Source organism: Gorilla gorilla, chromosome 20 (assembly GCF_029281585.2).
Source record: "Gorilla gorilla gorilla isolate KB3781 chromosome 20, NHGRI_mGorGor1-v2.1_pri, whole genome shotgun sequence".
NCBI lineage: Eukaryota > Metazoa > Chordata > Mammalia > Primates > Hominidae > Gorilla > Gorilla gorilla.
The window spans coordinates 21,746,298-21,767,159 of NC_073244.2; the positions used below are offsets into that span (position 1 = coordinate 21,746,298).

At 48.0% G+C, this 20,862-nt stretch overlaps 1 protein-coding gene across 2 annotated transcripts in view; it reads right to left on the reverse strand.

The window, feature by feature from the left end:
- BRD4 (bromodomain containing 4) overlaps positions 1-18,816 on the reverse strand; it is a 97,286-nt gene extending 78,470 nt beyond the window's left edge. Inside the window, exon 1 of one of the 2 annotated variants that reach the window (XM_055372026.2) lies at positions 18,713-18,816. The gene's annotated coding sequence lies outside the window, so the exon portion shown is untranslated. Of the gene's footprint in view, positions 1-18,237; positions 18,323-18,712 lie in introns of those variants that run through there. The other variant, XM_055372027.2, reaches the window with a different exon arrangement.
- Positions 18,817-20,862: the final 2,046 nt, after the last annotated feature.

The window sequence follows — 20,862 nt, forward strand, 5'->3', positions numbered from 1 at the left end:
GGAGAATTGCTTGAACCCGGCAGGCGGAGGCTGCAGTGAGCCGAGATTGCGCCACTGCACTCCAGCCTGGGCAACAAGAGCAAAACTCTGTCTCAAAAAAAGTGTGAATGTCATGATCTAGTAAGAACTATTTAATGTATTAATATTTATATTTCATAATCTGTAATCATGGAGTAAAAGCCAAGCAGGCTGCATCATTTGCCCTGCAGTCTCCTAGCACATGAACTAATGGGCAGGCAGGAGGGTGGCATCATCCACCTTGCTTACCGCTGACCTCCAGCACCCAGACAATCCCTGGCACTCAGCACAAGTAACTGCTCAATAACCAGAAACATCAAGTGCTTGCCGGAAAAACTCCATGATGAGGGAGAGGGAAGACTACACAGACCAAATTTAAGAATCTCTGCCTTAGGAACTCAGGGGCTATCCTGCCTGAACCATCGATAGGGGATATTTTCAAGTCACCTCAACCACTGCTTGACTCACTCCAGGTGGACCCACCACTGGCACCTTCTAGTACCACAGCTCAGCCTTGAGTATGTGCTTGAACTTTCGTTCGCACTTCACATTTTCCACACACAAACATAATGTGCCAAAATGAGCCAGTCCTGCTCCCAAAACCCTGCTCACAAAATGGAGGATGTGAGGGTGTGGATGCATAGAATGAATGAAATGAAAGATGTCAGACAAAGCAAATTCCAAAGAGAAGTGGGGAATTTTCTAGCCTCCAAGAACAGAGGACAAAACTATTAAACATGATACTTATCTAGGTCACTGGAGTTCACTCTAGGACACATTGTTTTGGAAAGAAAAGTCCTTCACCATTCCCCAGATTAAAGCAAATTCACTAATCTGTGTTCTTACTACACAGGGGCCTGGCTTTCTCAAGTCTGGGACCCTGCTGGGACTCTTATTTCCGACGTCCTATTGGGAGGAGCCCTCACATCCATCCTCCTGGCGATGCCCAATGCCCCCAAGTCTGGTCTAGATCCACCCTTGCATTCCAGGCTTGCACATCCAACTGCTTCAATGACAGCATCCATGAGGATGTCGACAAGCTCCACATGGTCAAGGAACTAAAGTGACCCCATTTTCTCTAAAACTTGTCAAAACAGGTTGACAACAGCCCTACTGAGTGTTCCAAGCCCCCTTCAAAGGCCCACTTACCACAGGGGACAGTGGCTACCAGGCTGGATAACCCAGCTGCAGAACAGTCCCAACACTGCAGAAAGTCCCCCTGGACAGCACTGCTTTGGAAATTGGGTAGTACACTGTAAAATAAGTAAGGTCTGGACCAGACCTTGGAAGATGGAGGAAATGGAGTTTGGGGGGATGTCTGGAAGAAGAATCAAATGAACTGAATGAGGCAACAGTGTGTCACAGAACCCAGGAGCCCAGGGTGCTACATGACAGGAGTGTAGGTCTTATCCTATATGCAGTGGGGTTTCAGGGTAGCATAATCATGCTGCAGTCATCTATTCTATTTTGATTGTGTACTTTTCAACTAGCTTACTAGTAGCACTGTGCATGGAGTTTAACCACTTCTACCATTTTCTCTGGACTGGCTTTGTTTTTTTTTTTCCCCCCACAGGTATTCAGAGCCAATTTCCTACTGAATGAGATCACGTGTCATTTTACAAAGTCAAAGAAAAGATGTAAAAGTAAAATCCTTCAGGGCACACCTGTTAAATGAATCACCGCCTTTCTAGCACAGGGGTATTAGGATCTTGTGCAACAATCACCACTGGAGACATTAGGATCCCTGAAACACCTGCCTCACTCACTGCCATGTCTGCAGTGAATGCAGAACAGTGTCTGATTACCAAGTACATCCAGCACACGCATTGGACATGGATGTTGACCAAGTTCCATTTGGTGTGCCTGACGCAGGCAGGAAATTCTCTTGGAAACAGAATCCTTAAGGGGATGGAGGGGGAAGCACCCATGAGCTAGAACTCAATTCTACCCTACAGTAAGCAGCACTTCAAGGGCCGGGCATGGTGGCTCACGCCTGTAATCCCAGCATGTTGGGAGGACCAGGCACGTGAATCACTTGAGATCAGAAGTTAAAGACCAGTCTGAAAATATAGTGAAGCCTCATCTCCACTAAAAATACAAAAAAACCAGCCGGGCGTGGTGGCAGGCGCCTGTAGTCCCAGCTACTTGGGAGGCTGAGGCATGAGAATCACTTGAACCCGGGAGGTGGAAGCTGCAGTGAGCTGAGATCACACCACTGCACTCCAGCCTGGGTGACTCTGTCTCAAAAAAAAAGCACCTCAAGACTGAGAAGCGGCCGGGCGCCATGGCTCACGCCTGTAATCCCAGCACTTTGGGAGGCCGAGGCGGGTGGATCATGAGGTCAGGAGATCGAGACCAGCCTGTTCTAACTCGATGAAACCCCATCTCTACTAAAAATACAAAAAATTAGCCGGGCGTGGTGGCGGGCGCCTGTGGTCCCAGCTACTTGGGAGGCTGAGGCAGAAGAATGGCGTGAACCCAGGAGGCGGAGCTTGCAGTGAGCCGAGATCGCGCCACTGCACTCCAGCCTGGGCGACACAGCGAGACACCGTCTCAAAAAAAAAAAAAAAAGACTGAGAAGCTCACCATAATCCTGAAAGATTATCCAGTTCACACCATAATTTAAACAAGCCTGGGGCACCTGGACTAAAGACACACTCCAGTTTACTTACTTCCCCCCAACCATCCCGCTTCTATATTCACAGACTTGCTCTGAGTAGCAAAAGGATAAATGGAAGTGAAGGCCCGGAGCAGTGGATCACCTGAGATCAGGAGTTCGAGACCAGCCTGGCCAACATGGTGAAACCCTGTCTCTAATAAAAATACAAAAAAACAGTCGGGCATGGTGGCGCATGCCTGTAATCCCAGCAACTCAGGAGGCTGAGGCAGGAGAATCACCTGAACCTGGGAGACGGAGGCTGCAGTGAGCTGAGACCACACCATTCCATTCCAGCCTGGGCAACAAGAACCAAACTCCATCTCAAAAAAAAAAAGAGAAAAAGAAAAAATAGAAGTGAAACCAAATCAAGGCAACTTGGTTCTCTAGGGGAAACTTTTTGAAGATGAGGTTAAATTCCACTCTTGTGAATGTCTTCATGAGAAACTCCTCAGGAGGGAAAGCACTGTTTTTACTGACCAGATGTCTGGGTGAAAAGGAGACCTGTCCAGTCAGCATTCTGCATCCCTCTTCTGATCATCCCCTCACACTGGTGAGCACCTCCAAGGGACAGGTACTTGCTTTCAGACCTGTCCAGGTCTCTTTCCAAACCTCTGCTGTCCTCATTGAAGAACCAGACTCAATGCTAGCCCCCTTCCTATGCTCCCAGTTGGAAGGTCTCCTCCCTCTCAGGCTGCCTTGCCTGGACATCTTGGAGAGCACTTCTGAGCTCTACCCTGTGCTCACTACATATCATCCAAACCATCTGAGTTCACTGAGAACAAAGCTGAATATGGTGGACTCCCACAGCTTATGCCACAGCAGACAAGAGCTAGTGGGCTCTGGACACAAGTGCTCCAAGTACTTACCAACTCTGTGACCCTGCAACCCTGCCCAAGTGACAGCTCTCCAAGCATCACCTTCTGTATCTGCAAACCGGGATGATACTAGTGCCCAGTGTATACGGTTGTTTTCTGAGGACTTAAGGAATGCGTAGAGGCTTAGAAATATTCGCTAAAACAGAACAATCAGCAGCAGTGTGCTCAAGCTCAGGGTCTGGGGAGGGCAATGTGGCAGTGAAGTGACCAAGTCTGCAGCTCCCTACAGCATCATGGTTGACACAGAAACTGGACTGATGGATGTTTGGCTCCACCACTTTAAAACAGGCATGCAGTAAGCAATAGAAAAAAATTAAGGAAGATGTCAAGCATCCAGTCAGAAAATGTAGTTTTATACTTTACAGGGAAGCCTATTCATAGGCAGCTATTTGCTACAAACCCTGAACTTTTCAGAGTCAACAAAGATAAGGACTGCTTTAAGGTTAACAATGGGAGTGGGGGGTGGTGGGCAAGGGGTGGTGGTGGTGGTGGTCAGGAAGGTCAGGGGAAAGAGACACAGGCCAGAAAGGGTAACCAGCTCTCACAAGTGCAAAGGACATCAGTTACCAGAGCAGACAGGCCTAAAGACTGAGGATAAGCAAGCTGCAGGCAGCATGCTACGCAACTCAAAAGGGCCCAATAGAGAGACCGCTCTAACACTGGCAATTTAAAACTGCATTCCTGGGATTACAGATAGCTGAGCTATTATTTTGAAATAGATGAACATGAAGGTGGTTATTATTTCCAGGCAGCTAATCTGTCAGCTGAATGGTTTCCTACTGTCAAAAGGAAAACATATGAAGAGTCTCATACACACACAACTCTATTACTTGGCAGCTCTTTATAACTGAAAGTGCTTCAGAGCCAAGTAATTTTTAATGAAGATTACAAATGAAAACAACCTACACACAGATAGCACACCTTTCACAGAACTCTTTCACGCACATGATCTTATTTCTCTTAATTACAAAATAGAAAGGGGAAACTGCTTCAGTTACAAAAATCATGCCTGTACAGTAAGACTGCAATTCAACTGAGCAGAGAAATGGGATTAATAAAAGCCAAGACCAATGGTACATGAATGAGGGAAAACATCCATTGGCACATACAAGTTTAATCTTCAAACTACAGAGATTGGGGCGGGGGGTGAAGGAGTCTGTAACAGGTGCTATTCTTAGAAGTAATGAGTTCTTTTCCATCCTCTGACTCAACTCTGCCCCAATTACAGAAGTATGAATTATTCAAGTTTATGGTATTATATTTCCTATTCCTTCCACCAGACAAGGATGTGAGGAGAAAGAGAGTGGCACTGTGTACACTGCTTGGTGTAGCATGTTGATATCCCTAAACGTAAGCATGTCATGCTGAAGAATGGTAGTTTCCCACAAGCTTTCTTCCTCAATCTGCAGGTTCAAGTGCATGCGTAAGCAAATGTCCCGCAGCAGAGGGCACACATTAAGCCACGTAAGGGACCACAGCATAAATCTTGTAAGCCTACCCACATCCAACACCACCATATAAATAATGAGGCTGGCTAGGAACCATTCAGTTACCTTCTGCAGCAAAGGCTCCATACCAACAGCAAATCATGGAGACAGTTTACAAACAGCAGCAGCTTCAGTGTAGAGCCCTAGTTCCAAGACCCTCATCTGCGGCCTTTGCAACAGACCCATTCTGGTACATTCTCAAATTCCTTATCCCCACAAAAGAGCACAGGCTGACAAAGTTGGGGGCACAGGGGCCCTGGGAAGGTTCACATCACTGTTGACACGTTACCTGACAACTCTGTGAAACCTCTGGAGGATTTTTGCAAGGACAAACCAAAATGGGTGATCCACCCTGTTTCCAAGTCATAAAGTTGTAAATGTCTAGAAAAGTGATACATGTGAAAACCAGCCTGGCACAGTGGCTCATCCGTGTAATCCCAGCAGTCTGGGAGACAAAGAAGGCACGAGGCTTGCTCAAGTTCAGGAGTTCAAGACCAGCCTGGGCAACATAGTGTGACCTCGTCTCTTCAAAAAATAAAAAAAAAGGCTGGGAGCGGTGCCTCACACCTGTAATCTCAGCACTCTGGGAGGCCAAGGTGGGCAGATCACTTGAGCCCAGGAGTTGCAGCCTGGGAAACATGGTGAAACCCCATCTCCACAAAAATACAAAAAATTAGCTGGGCATGGTGGCTCACACCTGTAGTCCCAGCTACCTGGGAGGCTGAAGTAGGAGGATCACCTAGGCCAGGAGGCCGATGCTACAGTGAGTGACTGCACTCCAGCCTGGATGACAAAGTGAGACCTCGTATCAAAAAATAAAAATAAGTTAGGCATGGTGACACACACCTGTAGTCACAGCTACTCAGCAGGCTGAGGTGGGAGGATCACTTGAACCTGGGAGGTCAAAGCTGCAGTGAGCCAAGATCATGCCACTGCACTCCAGCTTGGGCAACAGAGCAAGACCCTGTCTTAAAAAATAAAAATAAAAAGTATTCAAAACCATCAAGAGGCAGGGTGAAGTGGCTCCGCCTGTAATCCCAGCACTTTAGGAGGCCAAGGCAGACGAACTGCTTAAGCCCAGGACTCCAGACCAGCCTGCCTAAGCAACATGGCGAAACCCTGTCTCTACAAAAAAATACCAAAATTAGCTGAGTGTGGTGGCCCACACCTGTAGCCCAGTTACTTAGGAAGCTGAGGTGGGAGGATTACCTGAGTTTGGGGAGGCTGAGACTACAGTTAGCTGTGATCATGCCACTGCACTACGGCCTGGGCAACAGAGTGAGACTCTACCTCCAAAACAAACAAAAAAAAAAACAAAAAAGCCATCAATAGCCCTTTAACCAACATCGTAATAAATTTTTCTTCCACAGAGTAAAATCAGGAAATTCATTCTGGTACCTGGTCTTCAGAGTTCAATGTTTATGCCTATGTGCATTTTTGTGGAGAGAGAATCCAAAGCATCTGTAGCATACTCAAGGAGACCTCCAGCCTCCTCTTAAGGAGTGATGATCTAGGGAGAAGCAGGGTCAGTCCCATTCTTAGCCACTAGACTCCATTATTTTGTGTCTCCTAAAGGAATAATATTTCCAACAGTGAGAACTGTAGGAAAACGATTATTACAGTACAACTTAACACTTGTTTTTGATTATGGAAATCTGAGGAGGCTTTTCGTAATGCTTGAGGAATGCCAAGCAGCAGACTACGAGAACTTGAGTATGGAAATAGCTTAGCAAATAGCAAAATTACAACTGTAGCTTTTGCAGGCACGGAAGATAGATGAATCCAGTCTCCTGAACTAACAATAGTTACTAGTAATAACAATATACCATACAGATTACATAAGTTATATAAATAACAACTTGTTATTTATATGGAAGAGAGACCTAATGTGATAAACACAATTTCAATCTTGTAAGCATTTATTTAAACTTTATATCTACCTGGTCTCTTATCCAAGATTTTCCTGAACACTTTAAGCTGGTCTCACTCCTGTGCTCCCTTCAGGGCTGTTTTCCCGCCAAACTGGATCATTCAGCCCACCCAAGTAACTCCTGAGACTTGGCTTGACTTCTCCCAGAGCTCCTTCTATGCCTAACACAGGTAAGATAAACAGTGTCTTTCATTTCATCTTCTACGAAAATATTTGGGATACACACATCCTTAACTATCTTCATTCTACCCTTTGTGAGTAACTCAATTCTGAACTGTTTTCCACTAATTCTGGTTTACAAACTAGTATGGAAACCTCCTTTCAGCCATCCATAATTTCTTGCTTCAAGTTCGGGGGTACATTTTACTTTTAGTATAGGACTCTGGGCCAGGCATAGTTCACGCCTGTAATCCCAACACTTTGGGAGGCCAAGGCGGATGGATCACCTGAGGTCAGGAGTTTGAGACCAGCCTGGCCAACGGGGTGAAACCCTGCCCCTACTAAAAATACAAAAACTAGCCGGGCATGGTGGCGCATGCCTCTAATCCCAGCTACTCGGGAGGCTGAGGCAGGAGAATTGCTTGACCCAGGAGGCAGTGAGCCGAGATGGTGCCACCGCACTCCAGCCTGGGCGACAGAGCGAGACTCCATCAAGAAAGAAAGGGAAAGGGAAAGGAAACAAAGGAAAGAAAGGAAAGAAAACAAAGAAAAAAGAAAAAGAGAAAGAAGGAAGGAAGGAAGGGAAAGAGGGAGGGGACTCTGTCCATTGGACAAAGCATCCCATCTAGCATGCCTCATATCAACAAGCGAGATGCTGCGGGAGCTACCACTTGGGTTGAGGGAATGGAGGGCAGAGACCAGCTACAGGCGCCATGCTTGAGGCAAGCCAGTTAAGCATTCCCATTCTGCACATGGTCAGAGATGGGCAATGATCCAACCTAGAATCCACTGCCATCAGAAAGCACTACTGGGGAAGACTCACTCTTGACCTTGAGGTCAGAACATTAGTGATAAAGAACAAGTTCTGAAGTCATTGTGGAGCCCTTACATTCAACTACTCTTGAGCCTCATGTTGCATCGGGCAACAAATTCCCTTCTGCTTCAGCTAATTTTGTTTATTTATACCTGAGAAAGACCTAAGTAATACAACCATTTCCTCACAGTCATCTGAATAAAGTTAGGAGAATAACATCTGAGAATAATCGGCAAGTAGCTTACCACACATGCACACAAATGACACTCTACATACTTCTTGTTTCACCTGTGGCAAACTACTAGACCTTCACCACTCCATGCTTCTTCAACTTCCCTCACCCTATCCCCTACAAAGCTTCTAAAACACAGTGGGTACAGGGAAGAAAAGAAACTAAAGATCCATGCTTTCACCCGCTACTAGAAAGCATATCCAGGACAGTCATCATTGGGCAAATGACAAAGAAACAGATCGCAAAATGGCACATACACACACACACAAAAATCAAGGTATTCACAATTGCCATCAAGTAGCATGGAAACCAATGTAATTCAACTCCTCTGACATGACCCCCCCATAAGAAACACATTTTATCATGTACACAACACCTAAGATCAAAGCAAAGGTTTTATGAAATATCCTTGAAAATTGTGACACCCTCTGACATTTCCCTTTTCTCCCCTATACACCAATTGCAACCCACTATATTTGTTTCATGACCCATGGTTTTGTTTTGTTTTGTTCTGTTCTGAGATGGAGTCTCGCTCTGTCGCCCAGGCTGGAGTGCAGTGACACGATCTCGGCTCACTGCAAGCTCCGCCTCCCGGGTTCACGCCATTCTCCTGCCTCAAGCCATGCCATGACCCATGGTTTTAAAAACACAAAGAAGGCCAGGCACAGTGGCTCACGCCTGTAATCCCAGCACTTTGGGAGGCCGAGGCGGGTGGATCACGAGGTCAGGAGATCGAGAGCATCCTGGCTAACACAGTGAAACCCCGTCTCTACTAAAACATACAAAAAAAAAAAAAAATTAGCCAGGCGTGGTGGCGGGCGCCTGTAGTCCCAGCACTTTGGGAGGCCGAGGCAGGCAGATCACGAGGTCAGGAGATCAAGACCATCCTGGCTAACACAGTGAAATCCCGTCTCTACTAAAAAAATAAAAAATAAAAAATTAGCCAGGCATGGTGGCAGGTGCCTGTAGTCCCAGCTACTTGGGAGGCTGAAGCAGGAGAATGGCGTGAACCTGGGAGGCAGAGCTTGCAGTGAACTGAGACCGCGCCACTGCACTCTAGCCTGGGAGATAGAGAGAAACTCTGTCTCCAAAAAAAAAAAAAGAAAAGAAAAATTAGCCGGGTGTGGTGGTGGGCGCCTGTAGTCCCAGCTACTTGGGAGGCTGAGGCAGGAGAATGGCGTGGACCTGGGAGGTGGAGCTTTCAGTGAGCTGAAATCATACCACTGCACTCCAGCCTGGGTGACACAGTGAGACTCTGCCTCAAACAAACAAACAAACAAAAATACAAAGAATTATTTTCTTCCAATTAATTGGGAGGCTGAGGCAGGAGGATCATTTGAACCCAGAAGTTCAAGTCCAGCCTGAGCAACACAGCAAGACTCCATCTCTTTAAAAAAAAAAAAAAAAAAAAAAGAACTGCTTTTAAAATCCAGATTCTGATCAAATTTCTCTGTAATCGAAACCTATGCGCCCTACTTTATATATGAAAAACTGAGGCTAGAGTGGTTAGGCAACGGGTCCAAAGACACAGGCAGATGTCCCCTGCTGAGTGTGCCCCAGCAGCCCAGTATGGCCCAGACTGGCACCCACAACTGGGCTGGCAGGTTCCACCTCCATGTAGTTTTTTTGTTTCAACTCTCATGATAATGATCTGCTCCCACAAAATATGTTTCCTCAAACAGCATGGAAAATTTTCAAGTATGAAGTCCCCAAATTTTTCTCACCCTCTTCCCTTTTCTTTACACAAAACAAAACCTCGAAGGCTAATCCACCCATAGACATGTATGTGTTACTGCCTGAGAAGGAACAACTGGAGACATTAGCAACACACAAGGACACGAGAATTACTAATTCACGTTTCTGAAAATTGTGTAATACCAAGCCCAACACCTCTCCCCTGGTGCTGGCTGACAATGTACCAGTGTCTCCTCACTAACAGCAGCTAGGAACAAATAAAGAGTTTCAGCCTTGAGTGGAGACCAAGACAAGGAAGGTGACCATACATACTAAGTAGGAAGGGCCTGCATAGCATTTCTCGCACTTTTTCAGGCAGAAAGCAAAGCCAGCACTCCTCGGCCCCCATCTTTCTCAACAGTCCCAGGCATCTTTATACAATTAGACATGAGGCCCAGGTCAGTACCCACATGGTCCCCCTTTTGTCACTGTGCAGGCACACTGATCCCATTTTACAGAAGAGAAAACGGAGGCTTATGGAGACGATGTAACTCCCCTGAGGTCAAGGCCAGAAGGGGGTGGGGCTGGGACTGCACCCAACAATGAACTCCATGGTGTTCTCTCTCCTCTCCTGCTCTGGTACCCAGCTCCACCCAAGCCCAACCAATGCTGTCTGCCACAGCCCAAGGTCCCAGAAACTTCCTACACTGGGCAGAACAGGCTAACACATGCCTGGAGGGAGGGGGGGGAAGGGGAAGGATCACACAACTGTCTACACCTAGGATAAATGAAAAATAGAACAAATGTCAAATTTACTCACATTCTCTTAATTTGAAGCTAATGCTTAGATTATGTGACCAACCTCTAAAGAAAATATATCTTTCAATTGCATTTCACACAAGCAAAAGGCAACCTTTGTGGAACCGGATCCCAATGACGCCTAGTAAGTAACTGGACTTAACTGGTTCTTCTGGTCAAAAGGCCCAAAGTCGATCAGCAGTACGCCAGACTCCCAGTCAGGACCTCCACACATCCAGCTGCCAAAATTACTCTACCAAACTTTTCCAGGGAGACCTTACACCTTCCTGGGGACCAGAATCCTTTCACCAAGCCCAGATGCCAATATAATCAGAATCAGAGCCAATGGAGGCCAGAAAGATATGGAAAGATGTTCCAGTGTTCTGGAAAAACTTTGGCCCACCTGTGCCTTCTGGCTCCCTGACCAAGTCTTTGTGTTCAGATAACCAGGTTTCCATAAGATGGGTAAGTTACATTTTAGGCTTGAGGATACACTGAGCCAGCTTCCCCTGCTGGATCATTTCCCCAAACTCTGCAGCAAACATCCCAGGGTGGATGCCCCCACAGCTGCTGCACCTCCACTAATCCCATTATCACTGCTCTTAATCTCATTATCAGATAAAAACAAACACAATCCCTCTTTCAAGCACCTCTTCCACTGGTCTCCACTCAGAGCTCACTTGGAAGACGTGGCACCTCTGGAAGGCACCTGGTGGGCTGTAGTGTCACCCAGTACCATGCCCTGGATCAGCTGGTGCACCTCCTGGCTGTCAGCAGCTCTACTCTGACCCCTGGCTTCCTCTTCCCACTTCTATCCTTCACCTTGGGCAAGGACGGCAGTAGCTAACCTTGAGAGGGCACAGCACTGCTGCCAAGCCCTGTGCTGTGTGTCCTCTAAGGCACTGTCTCATTTTAACCTCATCTGAAAGATGAGTGAAGCTCTGGGAAGGCTGAGTGACAGACTGAATGTCACACAGCAGGTAGCAGGGCCAGGATTCTAACCAAGGCCTGAATGTGCTGTACTGGTGTTATCAGTCTTTGGAGCAAGGCAGCAAAAATGAGATAGGACTGGATGCCAAGAGGCTGCCCAAGCCCTCCAAGGTCACCCTCCCTAGAGCATTCCAGTTAAGACTGGACTGGGCTCGTACTGCCGGGTCAGGAGACTTGATTTCAGGAAACAAAGTCCAACTCTGGGCAGGAAAGGGTAGAAAAGTCAAAGGGCAAGAGCCTAGAGACACTTCTACTTCTCACCACATTAAAAAAGACACATTTTGTTTTCATACATCATCATTTGTGGGGAAAAAAATGTTTAAAATCTCACCCCTATAAACAAGACCCTGTCAAGCTCTGATTGGAGAAATGGAAATACATGCAACCTTTCCAGAAAATAAGTTAAATCAAGTTTTCAAAAATATACACCTCCCAATTCAAAGATGAAAAAAGAGAAAACACCAGATGAAGTGGCTCACACCTATAATCCCACCACTTTGGGAGGCTGAGGCGGGCGGATCACCTGAGGTCGGGAGTTCCAGACCAGCCTGACCAACATGGAGAAACCCCGTCTCTACTAGAAATACAAAATTAGCTGGGTGTGGTGGTGCATGCCTGTAATCCTAGCAACTAAGGAGGCTGAGGCAGGAGAATCACTTGAACCCGGGAGGCAGAGGCTGCAGTTAGCTGAGATCGTGCCACTGCACTCCAGCCTGGGCAACAGAGCAAGACTCTGTCTCAAAAAAAAAAAAAAAAAAAAAAGAAAGAAAGAAAGAAAAAGAAAACTTGGAAATCATGTCCAAATGTCCAAAAATAGCAGAATTAAGTTATGGTACATTCATACGACAGCTAAGCAGCCAGTTAAAACGAAACATTTTGGAAATGTTCACAATGTAGCATTAAAAAAAAAAAAAAAAAAAAACAGCCGGGCGCTGTGGCTCATGCCTGTAAACCTAATCCCAGCACTTTGGGACGCCGAGGTAGGCAGATCACTTGAGGCGAGGGGTTCAAGACCAGTGGGGACAACATGGCAAAATCCCATCTCTATTAAAACTACAAGAAATTATCCAGGTGTGGCAGCATGGGGCGCCTGTAGTCCCAGCTACTTGGGAGGCTGAGGCACAAGAATGGCTTGAACCGGGGAGGCAGAGGTTGCAATGAGCCAATCTCTGCATGGGTGACAGAGCAAAGACTTCAGCATAGGTGACAGAGCAAAACTCTGCCTCAAAATAAATAAATAAATAAAAACTAAAATTAAAAACAAAGAACTTCACTACAACCAAATTGTGTTACTCAGACAAAGACAAATAACTGGAAGGAAAGAAAATGGGATTAAGAGATCATTTTTAACCATCATTTTAACATTCTACATTTTCCAAATTCCTTAAAATGACCATGCACTACTTTTGTTTAAAGAAAAAGCCTTACAATCTCCTTTTCAAATGATGTGGAACAACCAATGTTATTCCTCTTCAGGACGAGGACAAGAATGGGACAGATGGCTGCTCTGCCCTCACCCTGACTCAGAACTCTCTTCCTCTGCTTCTTCAGAGTGGACTACATTTCATGAATTATGCTAGGACATGTTGACATGGTTTAATTGAGGTTGGCAGCCTGTCGAGACTGAAAACAAACTGCTTTAAAACATCACCCTTTACAATAAAGGAACTGCAAGTTTGGGGTGCATCTCCGAGACTGTTCTCTATGGAGCAGCATTTCAAACTGTTCTGTAACCATGCACAATGTAAAAAACCAAACGGTGACCGAACCATGAAGGCAGAATACAACATGTCAACATGCTGATATCCTTGCAGTTCCATTTCCTCATTCATTTAAACAGTTACTCAGTATCCCACTAAGCTTTTAACCATTCTACCTAAGTACTAGAAACATCAATGCCATTAAAAAGTCGCTGTGCACCCTCAAAAACTTAAACATAGATATATGACCCAGCAATTCCACTCCCAGATATCTGTCCCAGAGAAACTAAAATCTGTACGCAAAAGGCCAGGCGCAGTGGCTCACGCCTGTAATCCCAGCACTTTGGAAAGCTAAGGTGGGTGAATCACTTGAGCTCCGGAGTTCAAGACCAGCCAGGCCAACATGGTGAAACCCCATCTCTCCTAAAAACACAAAAATTAGCCGGGCATGGTGGCAGGTGCCTGTAATCCCAATTACTCGGGAGGTTGAGGCAGGAGAATTGCTTGAACCCGGGGGGTGGAGGCTGCAGTGGGCTGAGATCGTGCCACTGCACTCCAGCCTGGGCGACACAGCGAGACTCCGTCTCGAAAAAAAAAAAAAGAAAAAAAAGTCGTACACAAATGTATTTTTAACAGTACTATTCACAATTGCCAAAAAGTGAAAACCCAAATGTTCACCACTAATGAATGGGTAAACAAAATGTAGCATAGCCATATAATGGAGTATCATTCAGTTATAAAAAGGAATGAAGTACTGATTCATGCTACACAGCAAGAACCTTTTGGAAACAGTACAGTGAGTGAAAGATGCCAGGCACAAAAGGTTACATATTGTAGGATTCCTGAAATATCCAGAACAGGCAGATCTATAGAGACAGAGAGTAGATGAGTGGCTTCCAGGGGCAAAGGTGGCGGGGGGTGGGCAGGAGCATGGGGAATGATAGGTAATGGATTTCTTTTGGGGGGGTGGAAATGTCCTAAAATTGGTTGCAGTGATGGCTGCAAATCTCTGTAAATACATTTAAAAACTGATGATTGTATCATGTATAACAACGTTTATCTCAAAGCTATTATTTCCTTAAAAAGATGTTTGGTAGGATTTTACAATAGTATACTCAAATTATACATAATTGATATTCAATAAACGTGGAGGATGAACACGCTAATAATAAAGACTATGCATATTAAAGTCATTATACAAATATCTTTCAGTCTTTCCTTGTACATAGTAAGGGCTCAAGGACTAACTGTAGAGACAGATTGGCCAATCATGCACACATAAAATCAAAATATTTAAAAATGTGTTCAATGTTTTTAAAAAAAACTTAACAGGTTTTTACTGACAACATGAGATTTACATTAAGAAATGCTACCCATATGTGTTTATTGCCCACTTCATATCCCTCTTGAAAATACTTTTGGCAGGTCAGGGTTGAACCACAGCGCAAAGCCACTCACCGCACTTCAAACTGCTAAGTGGGAAATGTCCAGTAGTGCATGGAAACACACTGCATGCCAGGCTGCTCGGACTAATAAGTTTACTGCAACACCGAGGGACCTCAGCGTTATTTTAGTTAAAACTCACATTCCTTGTAAGTCACTACCGAACAATTATGTCCACGGCTAACAACATTTTTAAAGCGGGATTATTTGCATTTGGCATTACAGCATGCAAAATTCTTGCTCAATTATTTCTCCCGTTTATTCATTGAGACTATTTAAGGTGCTCTTCTAGGCACAAGATACAACAGAATAAAACAAGCAAAGCCAAGCAAACAAAACCCTGCCCTCATCCAACTTACATTCTGGTTTTGTTTTTTGTTTTGGGACGGAGTTTCGCTCTTATTGACCAGACTGGAGTGCAATGGCATGACCTTGGCTCACCGCAACCTCCGCCTCCCGGGTTCAAGCGATTCTCCCGCCTCAGCCTCCCGAGTAGCTGGGATTACAGGCATGCGCCACTATGCCCGGCTAATTTTGTATTTTTAATAGAGACGTGGTTTCTCCATGTTTGTCAGGCTGGTGTCGAACTCCTGACCTCAGGTGATCTGCCCGCCTCGGCCTCTCAAAGTGCTGGGATTACAGGCGTGAGCCACCACGCCCGGCGCATTCTGCTTTTTTTTTTTTTTTTTAAGTTAAGGAAATTTTATCTTTCCAAACTCATCTCTTATGTATTAAATGTCAGCACCAGCAAGGAATTCCCCACAATTCTCACCTTGCAATGTACACTCCTTTCTAGACACCAAAAATCACAAAGATTTATGAAACATTAGGAGCTCCAATGACAAGCTTATCTTTCCTTTTTACAGATTTGCCAGGAACATAAAGACAAACATGGTCTACTCTACAAGTTTATTCAAAATCAGAAACCAAAACATTTTACATTCACAAAATACGACAGACTATACAGTAGGTTGTCAGAAGCAGATTTAACAGCCCAGGGTCTTCAAATCACTGAGGTGCCAAATGGTTTTTTGCTTTAAAAACAAAACAGGCCGGGGACAGTGGCTCATGCCTGTAAACCCAGTACTTTGGGAGGCCGAGGCGGGCGGATCACGAGATCAGGAGATCGAGACCATACTGGCCAATATGATGAAACCCCGTCTCTACTAAAAATACAAAAAGTAGCTGGGCGTGGCGGCGCGTGCCTGTAATCCCAGCTACTCGGGAGGCTGAGGCAGGAGACTCGCTTGAACCCAGGAGGCAGAGGTTGCAGTGAGCCGAGATCGCACCACTGCACTCCAGCTTGTCGACTGACTAGACTGTCTTAAAACAATAAAAAATAAAAACAAAACAAAATTCAATCTCTTAAATCTGTAAATCTGAAGTCATTCAATAACCTGAATTGTGAAACAAGAAAATACTGTTACCCCCACCTCCTAAAGCAAAAGTGCAATTTAGTACAAAGATCACAACAACTGACTCAAAAAGCCAACTTTTGGAAACAAAGTCTAAATTCCTTTAAACAATTCAATAATTTAGTGGAAATTTTACTAAGTGGCCAATGATTCTCGTTATCCTTAGCTAAAAATTTTCCCTTGCTGTCCTCCAGACTAGCGAAGCTAGGCATATAGCACCCCAGAACAGCCAAACAATCCTTAAAACTCAGCAGCTACCTTCTTATCTTTCATCCGTAGGCAAAGTTTCTTATCTTCAGCAATTCCACTGGGCTGACTGCTAGCAAGATACTCGGAGGTGGGCTCCACTCCTTCCAATTAAGACCAACTAAAGCTATTCTGAGACCGGCTAACTCCAGTTTGAGCCTTTAAGATACTGTTTCCTACCAAAGTAAGAGGTATGGTGGATAACAGAGCAGCAATACATTTTGTTTCAGATTAGGCTTTGCCTTCTCCATTTGATCAATGGAAACCCTGAGTGGTTTATCTTTCCCTGGCTGAAGTTTTTGGGGGGAAGCGCTTGGTTATCTACAACGCATCAGTGATAAGATAAAAAGATAAAAAAGATAATCCCCACCCAAATTAAACCGAAATAAATGTTTTATTAAATTATTGGCGGCCGGGAACGGTGGCTCATGCCTGTAATCCCAACACTTTGGGAAGCCGAGGAGGATGGGAACACCTGAGGTCAGGAGTTCGAGACCAGCCTGGCCAACATGGTGAAACCCGCGTCTCTCCTAAAAATGCAAAAATTAGCTAGATGTGGTGGCGGGCGCCTGTAGTCCCAGCTACTCGAGAGGCTGAGACAGGAGAATCGCTTGAACCCGGGAGGCAGAGGTTGCAGTGAACCGAGATCGCGCCACTGCACTACAGCCTGGGCGACAGAGCGAGACTCCATCTCAAAGTATATTATATACATAACATATATATATATATAATATAATATATATATAGGCAAGATCATAAAACAGATTGTGCCATCAAAAACTTTCTTGAAATTAAAAACACATTCATAAATCCTTTTGAGTATCGCTTTCTTTACAACTTCCAAAGACGGTAGGGAACTTGACAGCTCCATTCACAAAAAACTCCCGACCATTGTTACAGCCCCAAAGAGCCACTGGCTTACGAGGTAAACTGCGACTTGGTTTTTGGAATCACGGACTGGTAGAGCCCTGTCGAAGGTAAGCAAAGACATTGCAATTCTCGTGAGGCATACATTCCAAGGGGTCACTAGCATCCAACACACACGCAGAGAAATGAACCCAAGACCAGACACCCCACCAGGCTGCACGAAACGTAAACAAGTAAACAAGCAAATAAAAATCTTAATAAAACAAAGCGTAGTCTTGAGTAAAAGGGAGGTCAGCCGCCCAGCAGAAGCACATGACTCATGCACCGGCCTGAACTAAAGTATTTACACCGTCCACTACAACAGAGTGGGGTTTCCCATCTTCAAGCAAGCCCAAGCCTTGGGGGCATCTCAGCCGGGTGAAGCCATGCTATTTCCGTTTGGGAGGAGGGGGATCATTTTATTTCGCTGAATCACAACTCCCCCACGTCCCCACCCCAAATCACCACAATCACCACCACCACACAACACTGCAAATAAAATAGGCCGTTGCAAGGACGCCGGCGAGCACGGACCGAGCAAAACAAAGCGCCCAGCAAGGAGCTGCCAGGCTGAGAGTGGGTGCGTCAAGCGGGTCAACCTCGCCTCCAGGGCACCGCTCCCGACCTGAGGCCTGGCCTCAGACCGGCGTGCAGCGGAAGCCACCTTCCTCCGCAGGGGACCTGCCCCTTTCTCCGCAGCACTCCGGGGACCGCCGGGAAGGTGAGGAGATGGGGGTGGGGGCGCGCTGCCCCGGCCCAGGCAGAACGACCTGGGTGCCAGAAGGAGAGCGCGCCGGCCCCGGCCCACGTGAGCGCCGCGGCCGAGCCCGCCCAGAGGACCGCGGACCGGGACAGCGGCGCTCGCGGCCCCCGCGCCAGGCCCGGACTTACCCGGGCCGGGCGCGCCGCGGACCCCGCGGCGGCCGCTTCCTCCTCCTCCTCCTCCTCCTCCTCGCTTGACAAAATGGCGGCGGCAGGAAGTGCCGGGCGCCTCGGCCCGCCCCCCGCCCGCCCCCGGCCGCCCGCCCCGCCGCGGCGCCCGCGCCCCCTACCCGCGCCCCGCCGGCCAGCCCGAGCCCAGGTCCGACGGCACCAAAGGCAGGACAGCCGCGAGCGACCCCGCCGCCCCGACACCAACGGCGCAGGCCGCCCCGGCCCGGAGCGAGCGGCGCGGGAGGCCCGCAGGCCCGAGCCCGCGTAGCCCCGGCCTCCCCGGCCTCCCCGGCCTCCCCGCCCCCGCGCCGCGAGGATGGCGTAGGTGGCGGCGCCCCGGCCCCATTACGCAATGCAGGTTACGCGGACCGCGCCGCGAGCCTCCGCCAGCCGCCCCGTGTCGTCCGCCGCCCCGAAGGGCACCAGTCCTCACCTGAGACGCTAGGCCGCACGCCGCCCCCGCCGGCCGTCCGCCCGCTGCCGCCGCCCCCTCCCCGAGCTGCCTGCGCGGCGCCGGGGCCCGCCCGCCGCTCCGCCGAGCTCACAGGCCGCGCTCGCCCGCGGGCACCGCCGGCAGCCGCCGCCGCCGCCGCCGCTGCCGCCGCCACTGCTTCGGCTCCTCGGCTGCGGGAGACCAGAACAAACAGCCCAGCCGCCGCCGCCGCCGCCGCCGCCGCCAGCGCACTGACGTCATCTCGCACGCTGCGCGCGCGGCCCCGCGCCGCCGCCGCCCGGTGTGCGCGCCCCGCCCCCGCGCCCGGCGCGAACGAGCTCTGGAGAGACAGTGGCTGCGAGGTGAGTGGGGGATACCGCGGACTGAGGGAGGAGACCCCGCAGAGCGAAGGAGCGGGCTGGGGGAAACGGGCGGACTGCAGGCTGGGCCTGCGGGAAAAGATCTGAAGGCTGAGAGAGACATCCAAAATACTAAGAAAGGTCTGAAGACAGACCCTCACAGGGAGGGAGGATGGTGAGGAGGGACCCCACAGACTGATGGAGGAGGCGGAGGACAGAGCCCTAAGGGGGGACCCCAGGTAGGGAGGCTGAGGCGAGAGAGCTGCGATGGGGGCGCCGGGGCTGGGGTGAAGTGGAGGAAAGGAGGTGAGAGGAGGCTGCGAGCAAGGCCGAGGCGGATCCTCCTTGGCTGCCCCTGGGCAGGGAGGTAGCACCTTTCTCCTCTTATGTCCCCCTGTTGATCTTCTTCCAACCCACCTTTTTAAAAAAAGGGACATGGTCTTGCTCTGTCCCCCAGGCTGGAGTGCAGTGGTGCAGTCATAGCTCACTGCAGCCTCAACCTGCTGGCCTCAAGCGATCCTCCTGCTTCAGCCTCCCAGGTAGCTGGGACTACAGGTGTGCACCACCACACCCAGCTAACTATTTTTTGTAGAGATGGGATATCACGATGTTGGCCAGGCTGGTCTCTGTCTCCTGGACTCAAGCGATCCTCCTGCCTCGACCTCCCAAAGTGCTAGGATTACAGGCGTGAGCCACCGCGCCCAGCTCCTTCCCATCCTTAAGACTCAACCCCAACTCAGACCAGGCTCGGTGGCTCACACCTGTAATCTCAGCACTTTGGGAGGCAGAGGCAGGAGGTTGGCTTGAGGCCAGGGGTTGGAGACCATCCTAGCCAACAGAGTGAAACCTCGCCTCTACTAAAAATACAAAAATTAGCCCCGTGTGGGCCGGGCGCAGTGGCTCACGCCTGTAATCCCAGCACTTTGGGAGGCGGGCAGATCACGAGGTCACGAGATCGAGACCATCCTGGCTAAGACGGTGAAACCCCGTCTCTACTAAAAATACAAAAAATTAGCCGGGTGTGGTGGTGGGTGCCTGTAGTCCCAGGTACTCGAGAGACTGAGGCAGGAGAATGGCGTGAACCCGGGAGGCGGAGCTTGCAGTGAGCGGAGATCGCGCCACTGCACTCCAGCCTGTTGCGACAGAGCGAGACTCCGTCTCAAAAAAAAAAAAAAAAAAAAAAATTAGCCAGGTGTGGTGGCGCATGCCTGTAATCCCATGCCTGTAATTCCAGCTACTCAGGAGGCTAAGGCAGAAGAATCACTTGAACCCGGGAGGCGTAGGTTGCAGTGAGCCGAGATTGTGCCACTGCACTCTAGCCTGGGCGACAGAGCAAGGCTCTGTCTCCAAAAAAGTAAAAGACTCAACCCTAAGTCAGCTCCAGGACGTATGTGCCTACTCTACATGTGTGAGTCCGAGGGGAAAAAACATCACATGACGTCTTCTAGGGCTTCCAAAGCACCCCACCTGGCCACGGAAGAGCTTAGTAAACATGGGGTAGTTTTGAGATCGCTAAAAGGAGGAAGTTAGGCATATGTCTCTTGCAGCTTAAAATAATACTGTGAAATTTTTCAAACCTGGAAACAACCACTTCTCTTTCCTTTTATATATATATATATACGTATATATATATATATGTATATATATATATATATATATATATTTTTTTTTTTTTTTTTAAGACAAGATCTTGCTCTGTCACCCAGGCTGGAGTGCAGTGGCTGGATCATAGTTCACTGTAACCTCAAACTCTCAGTCCCAAGTGATCCTCCCACCTCAGCCTCTTTAGTA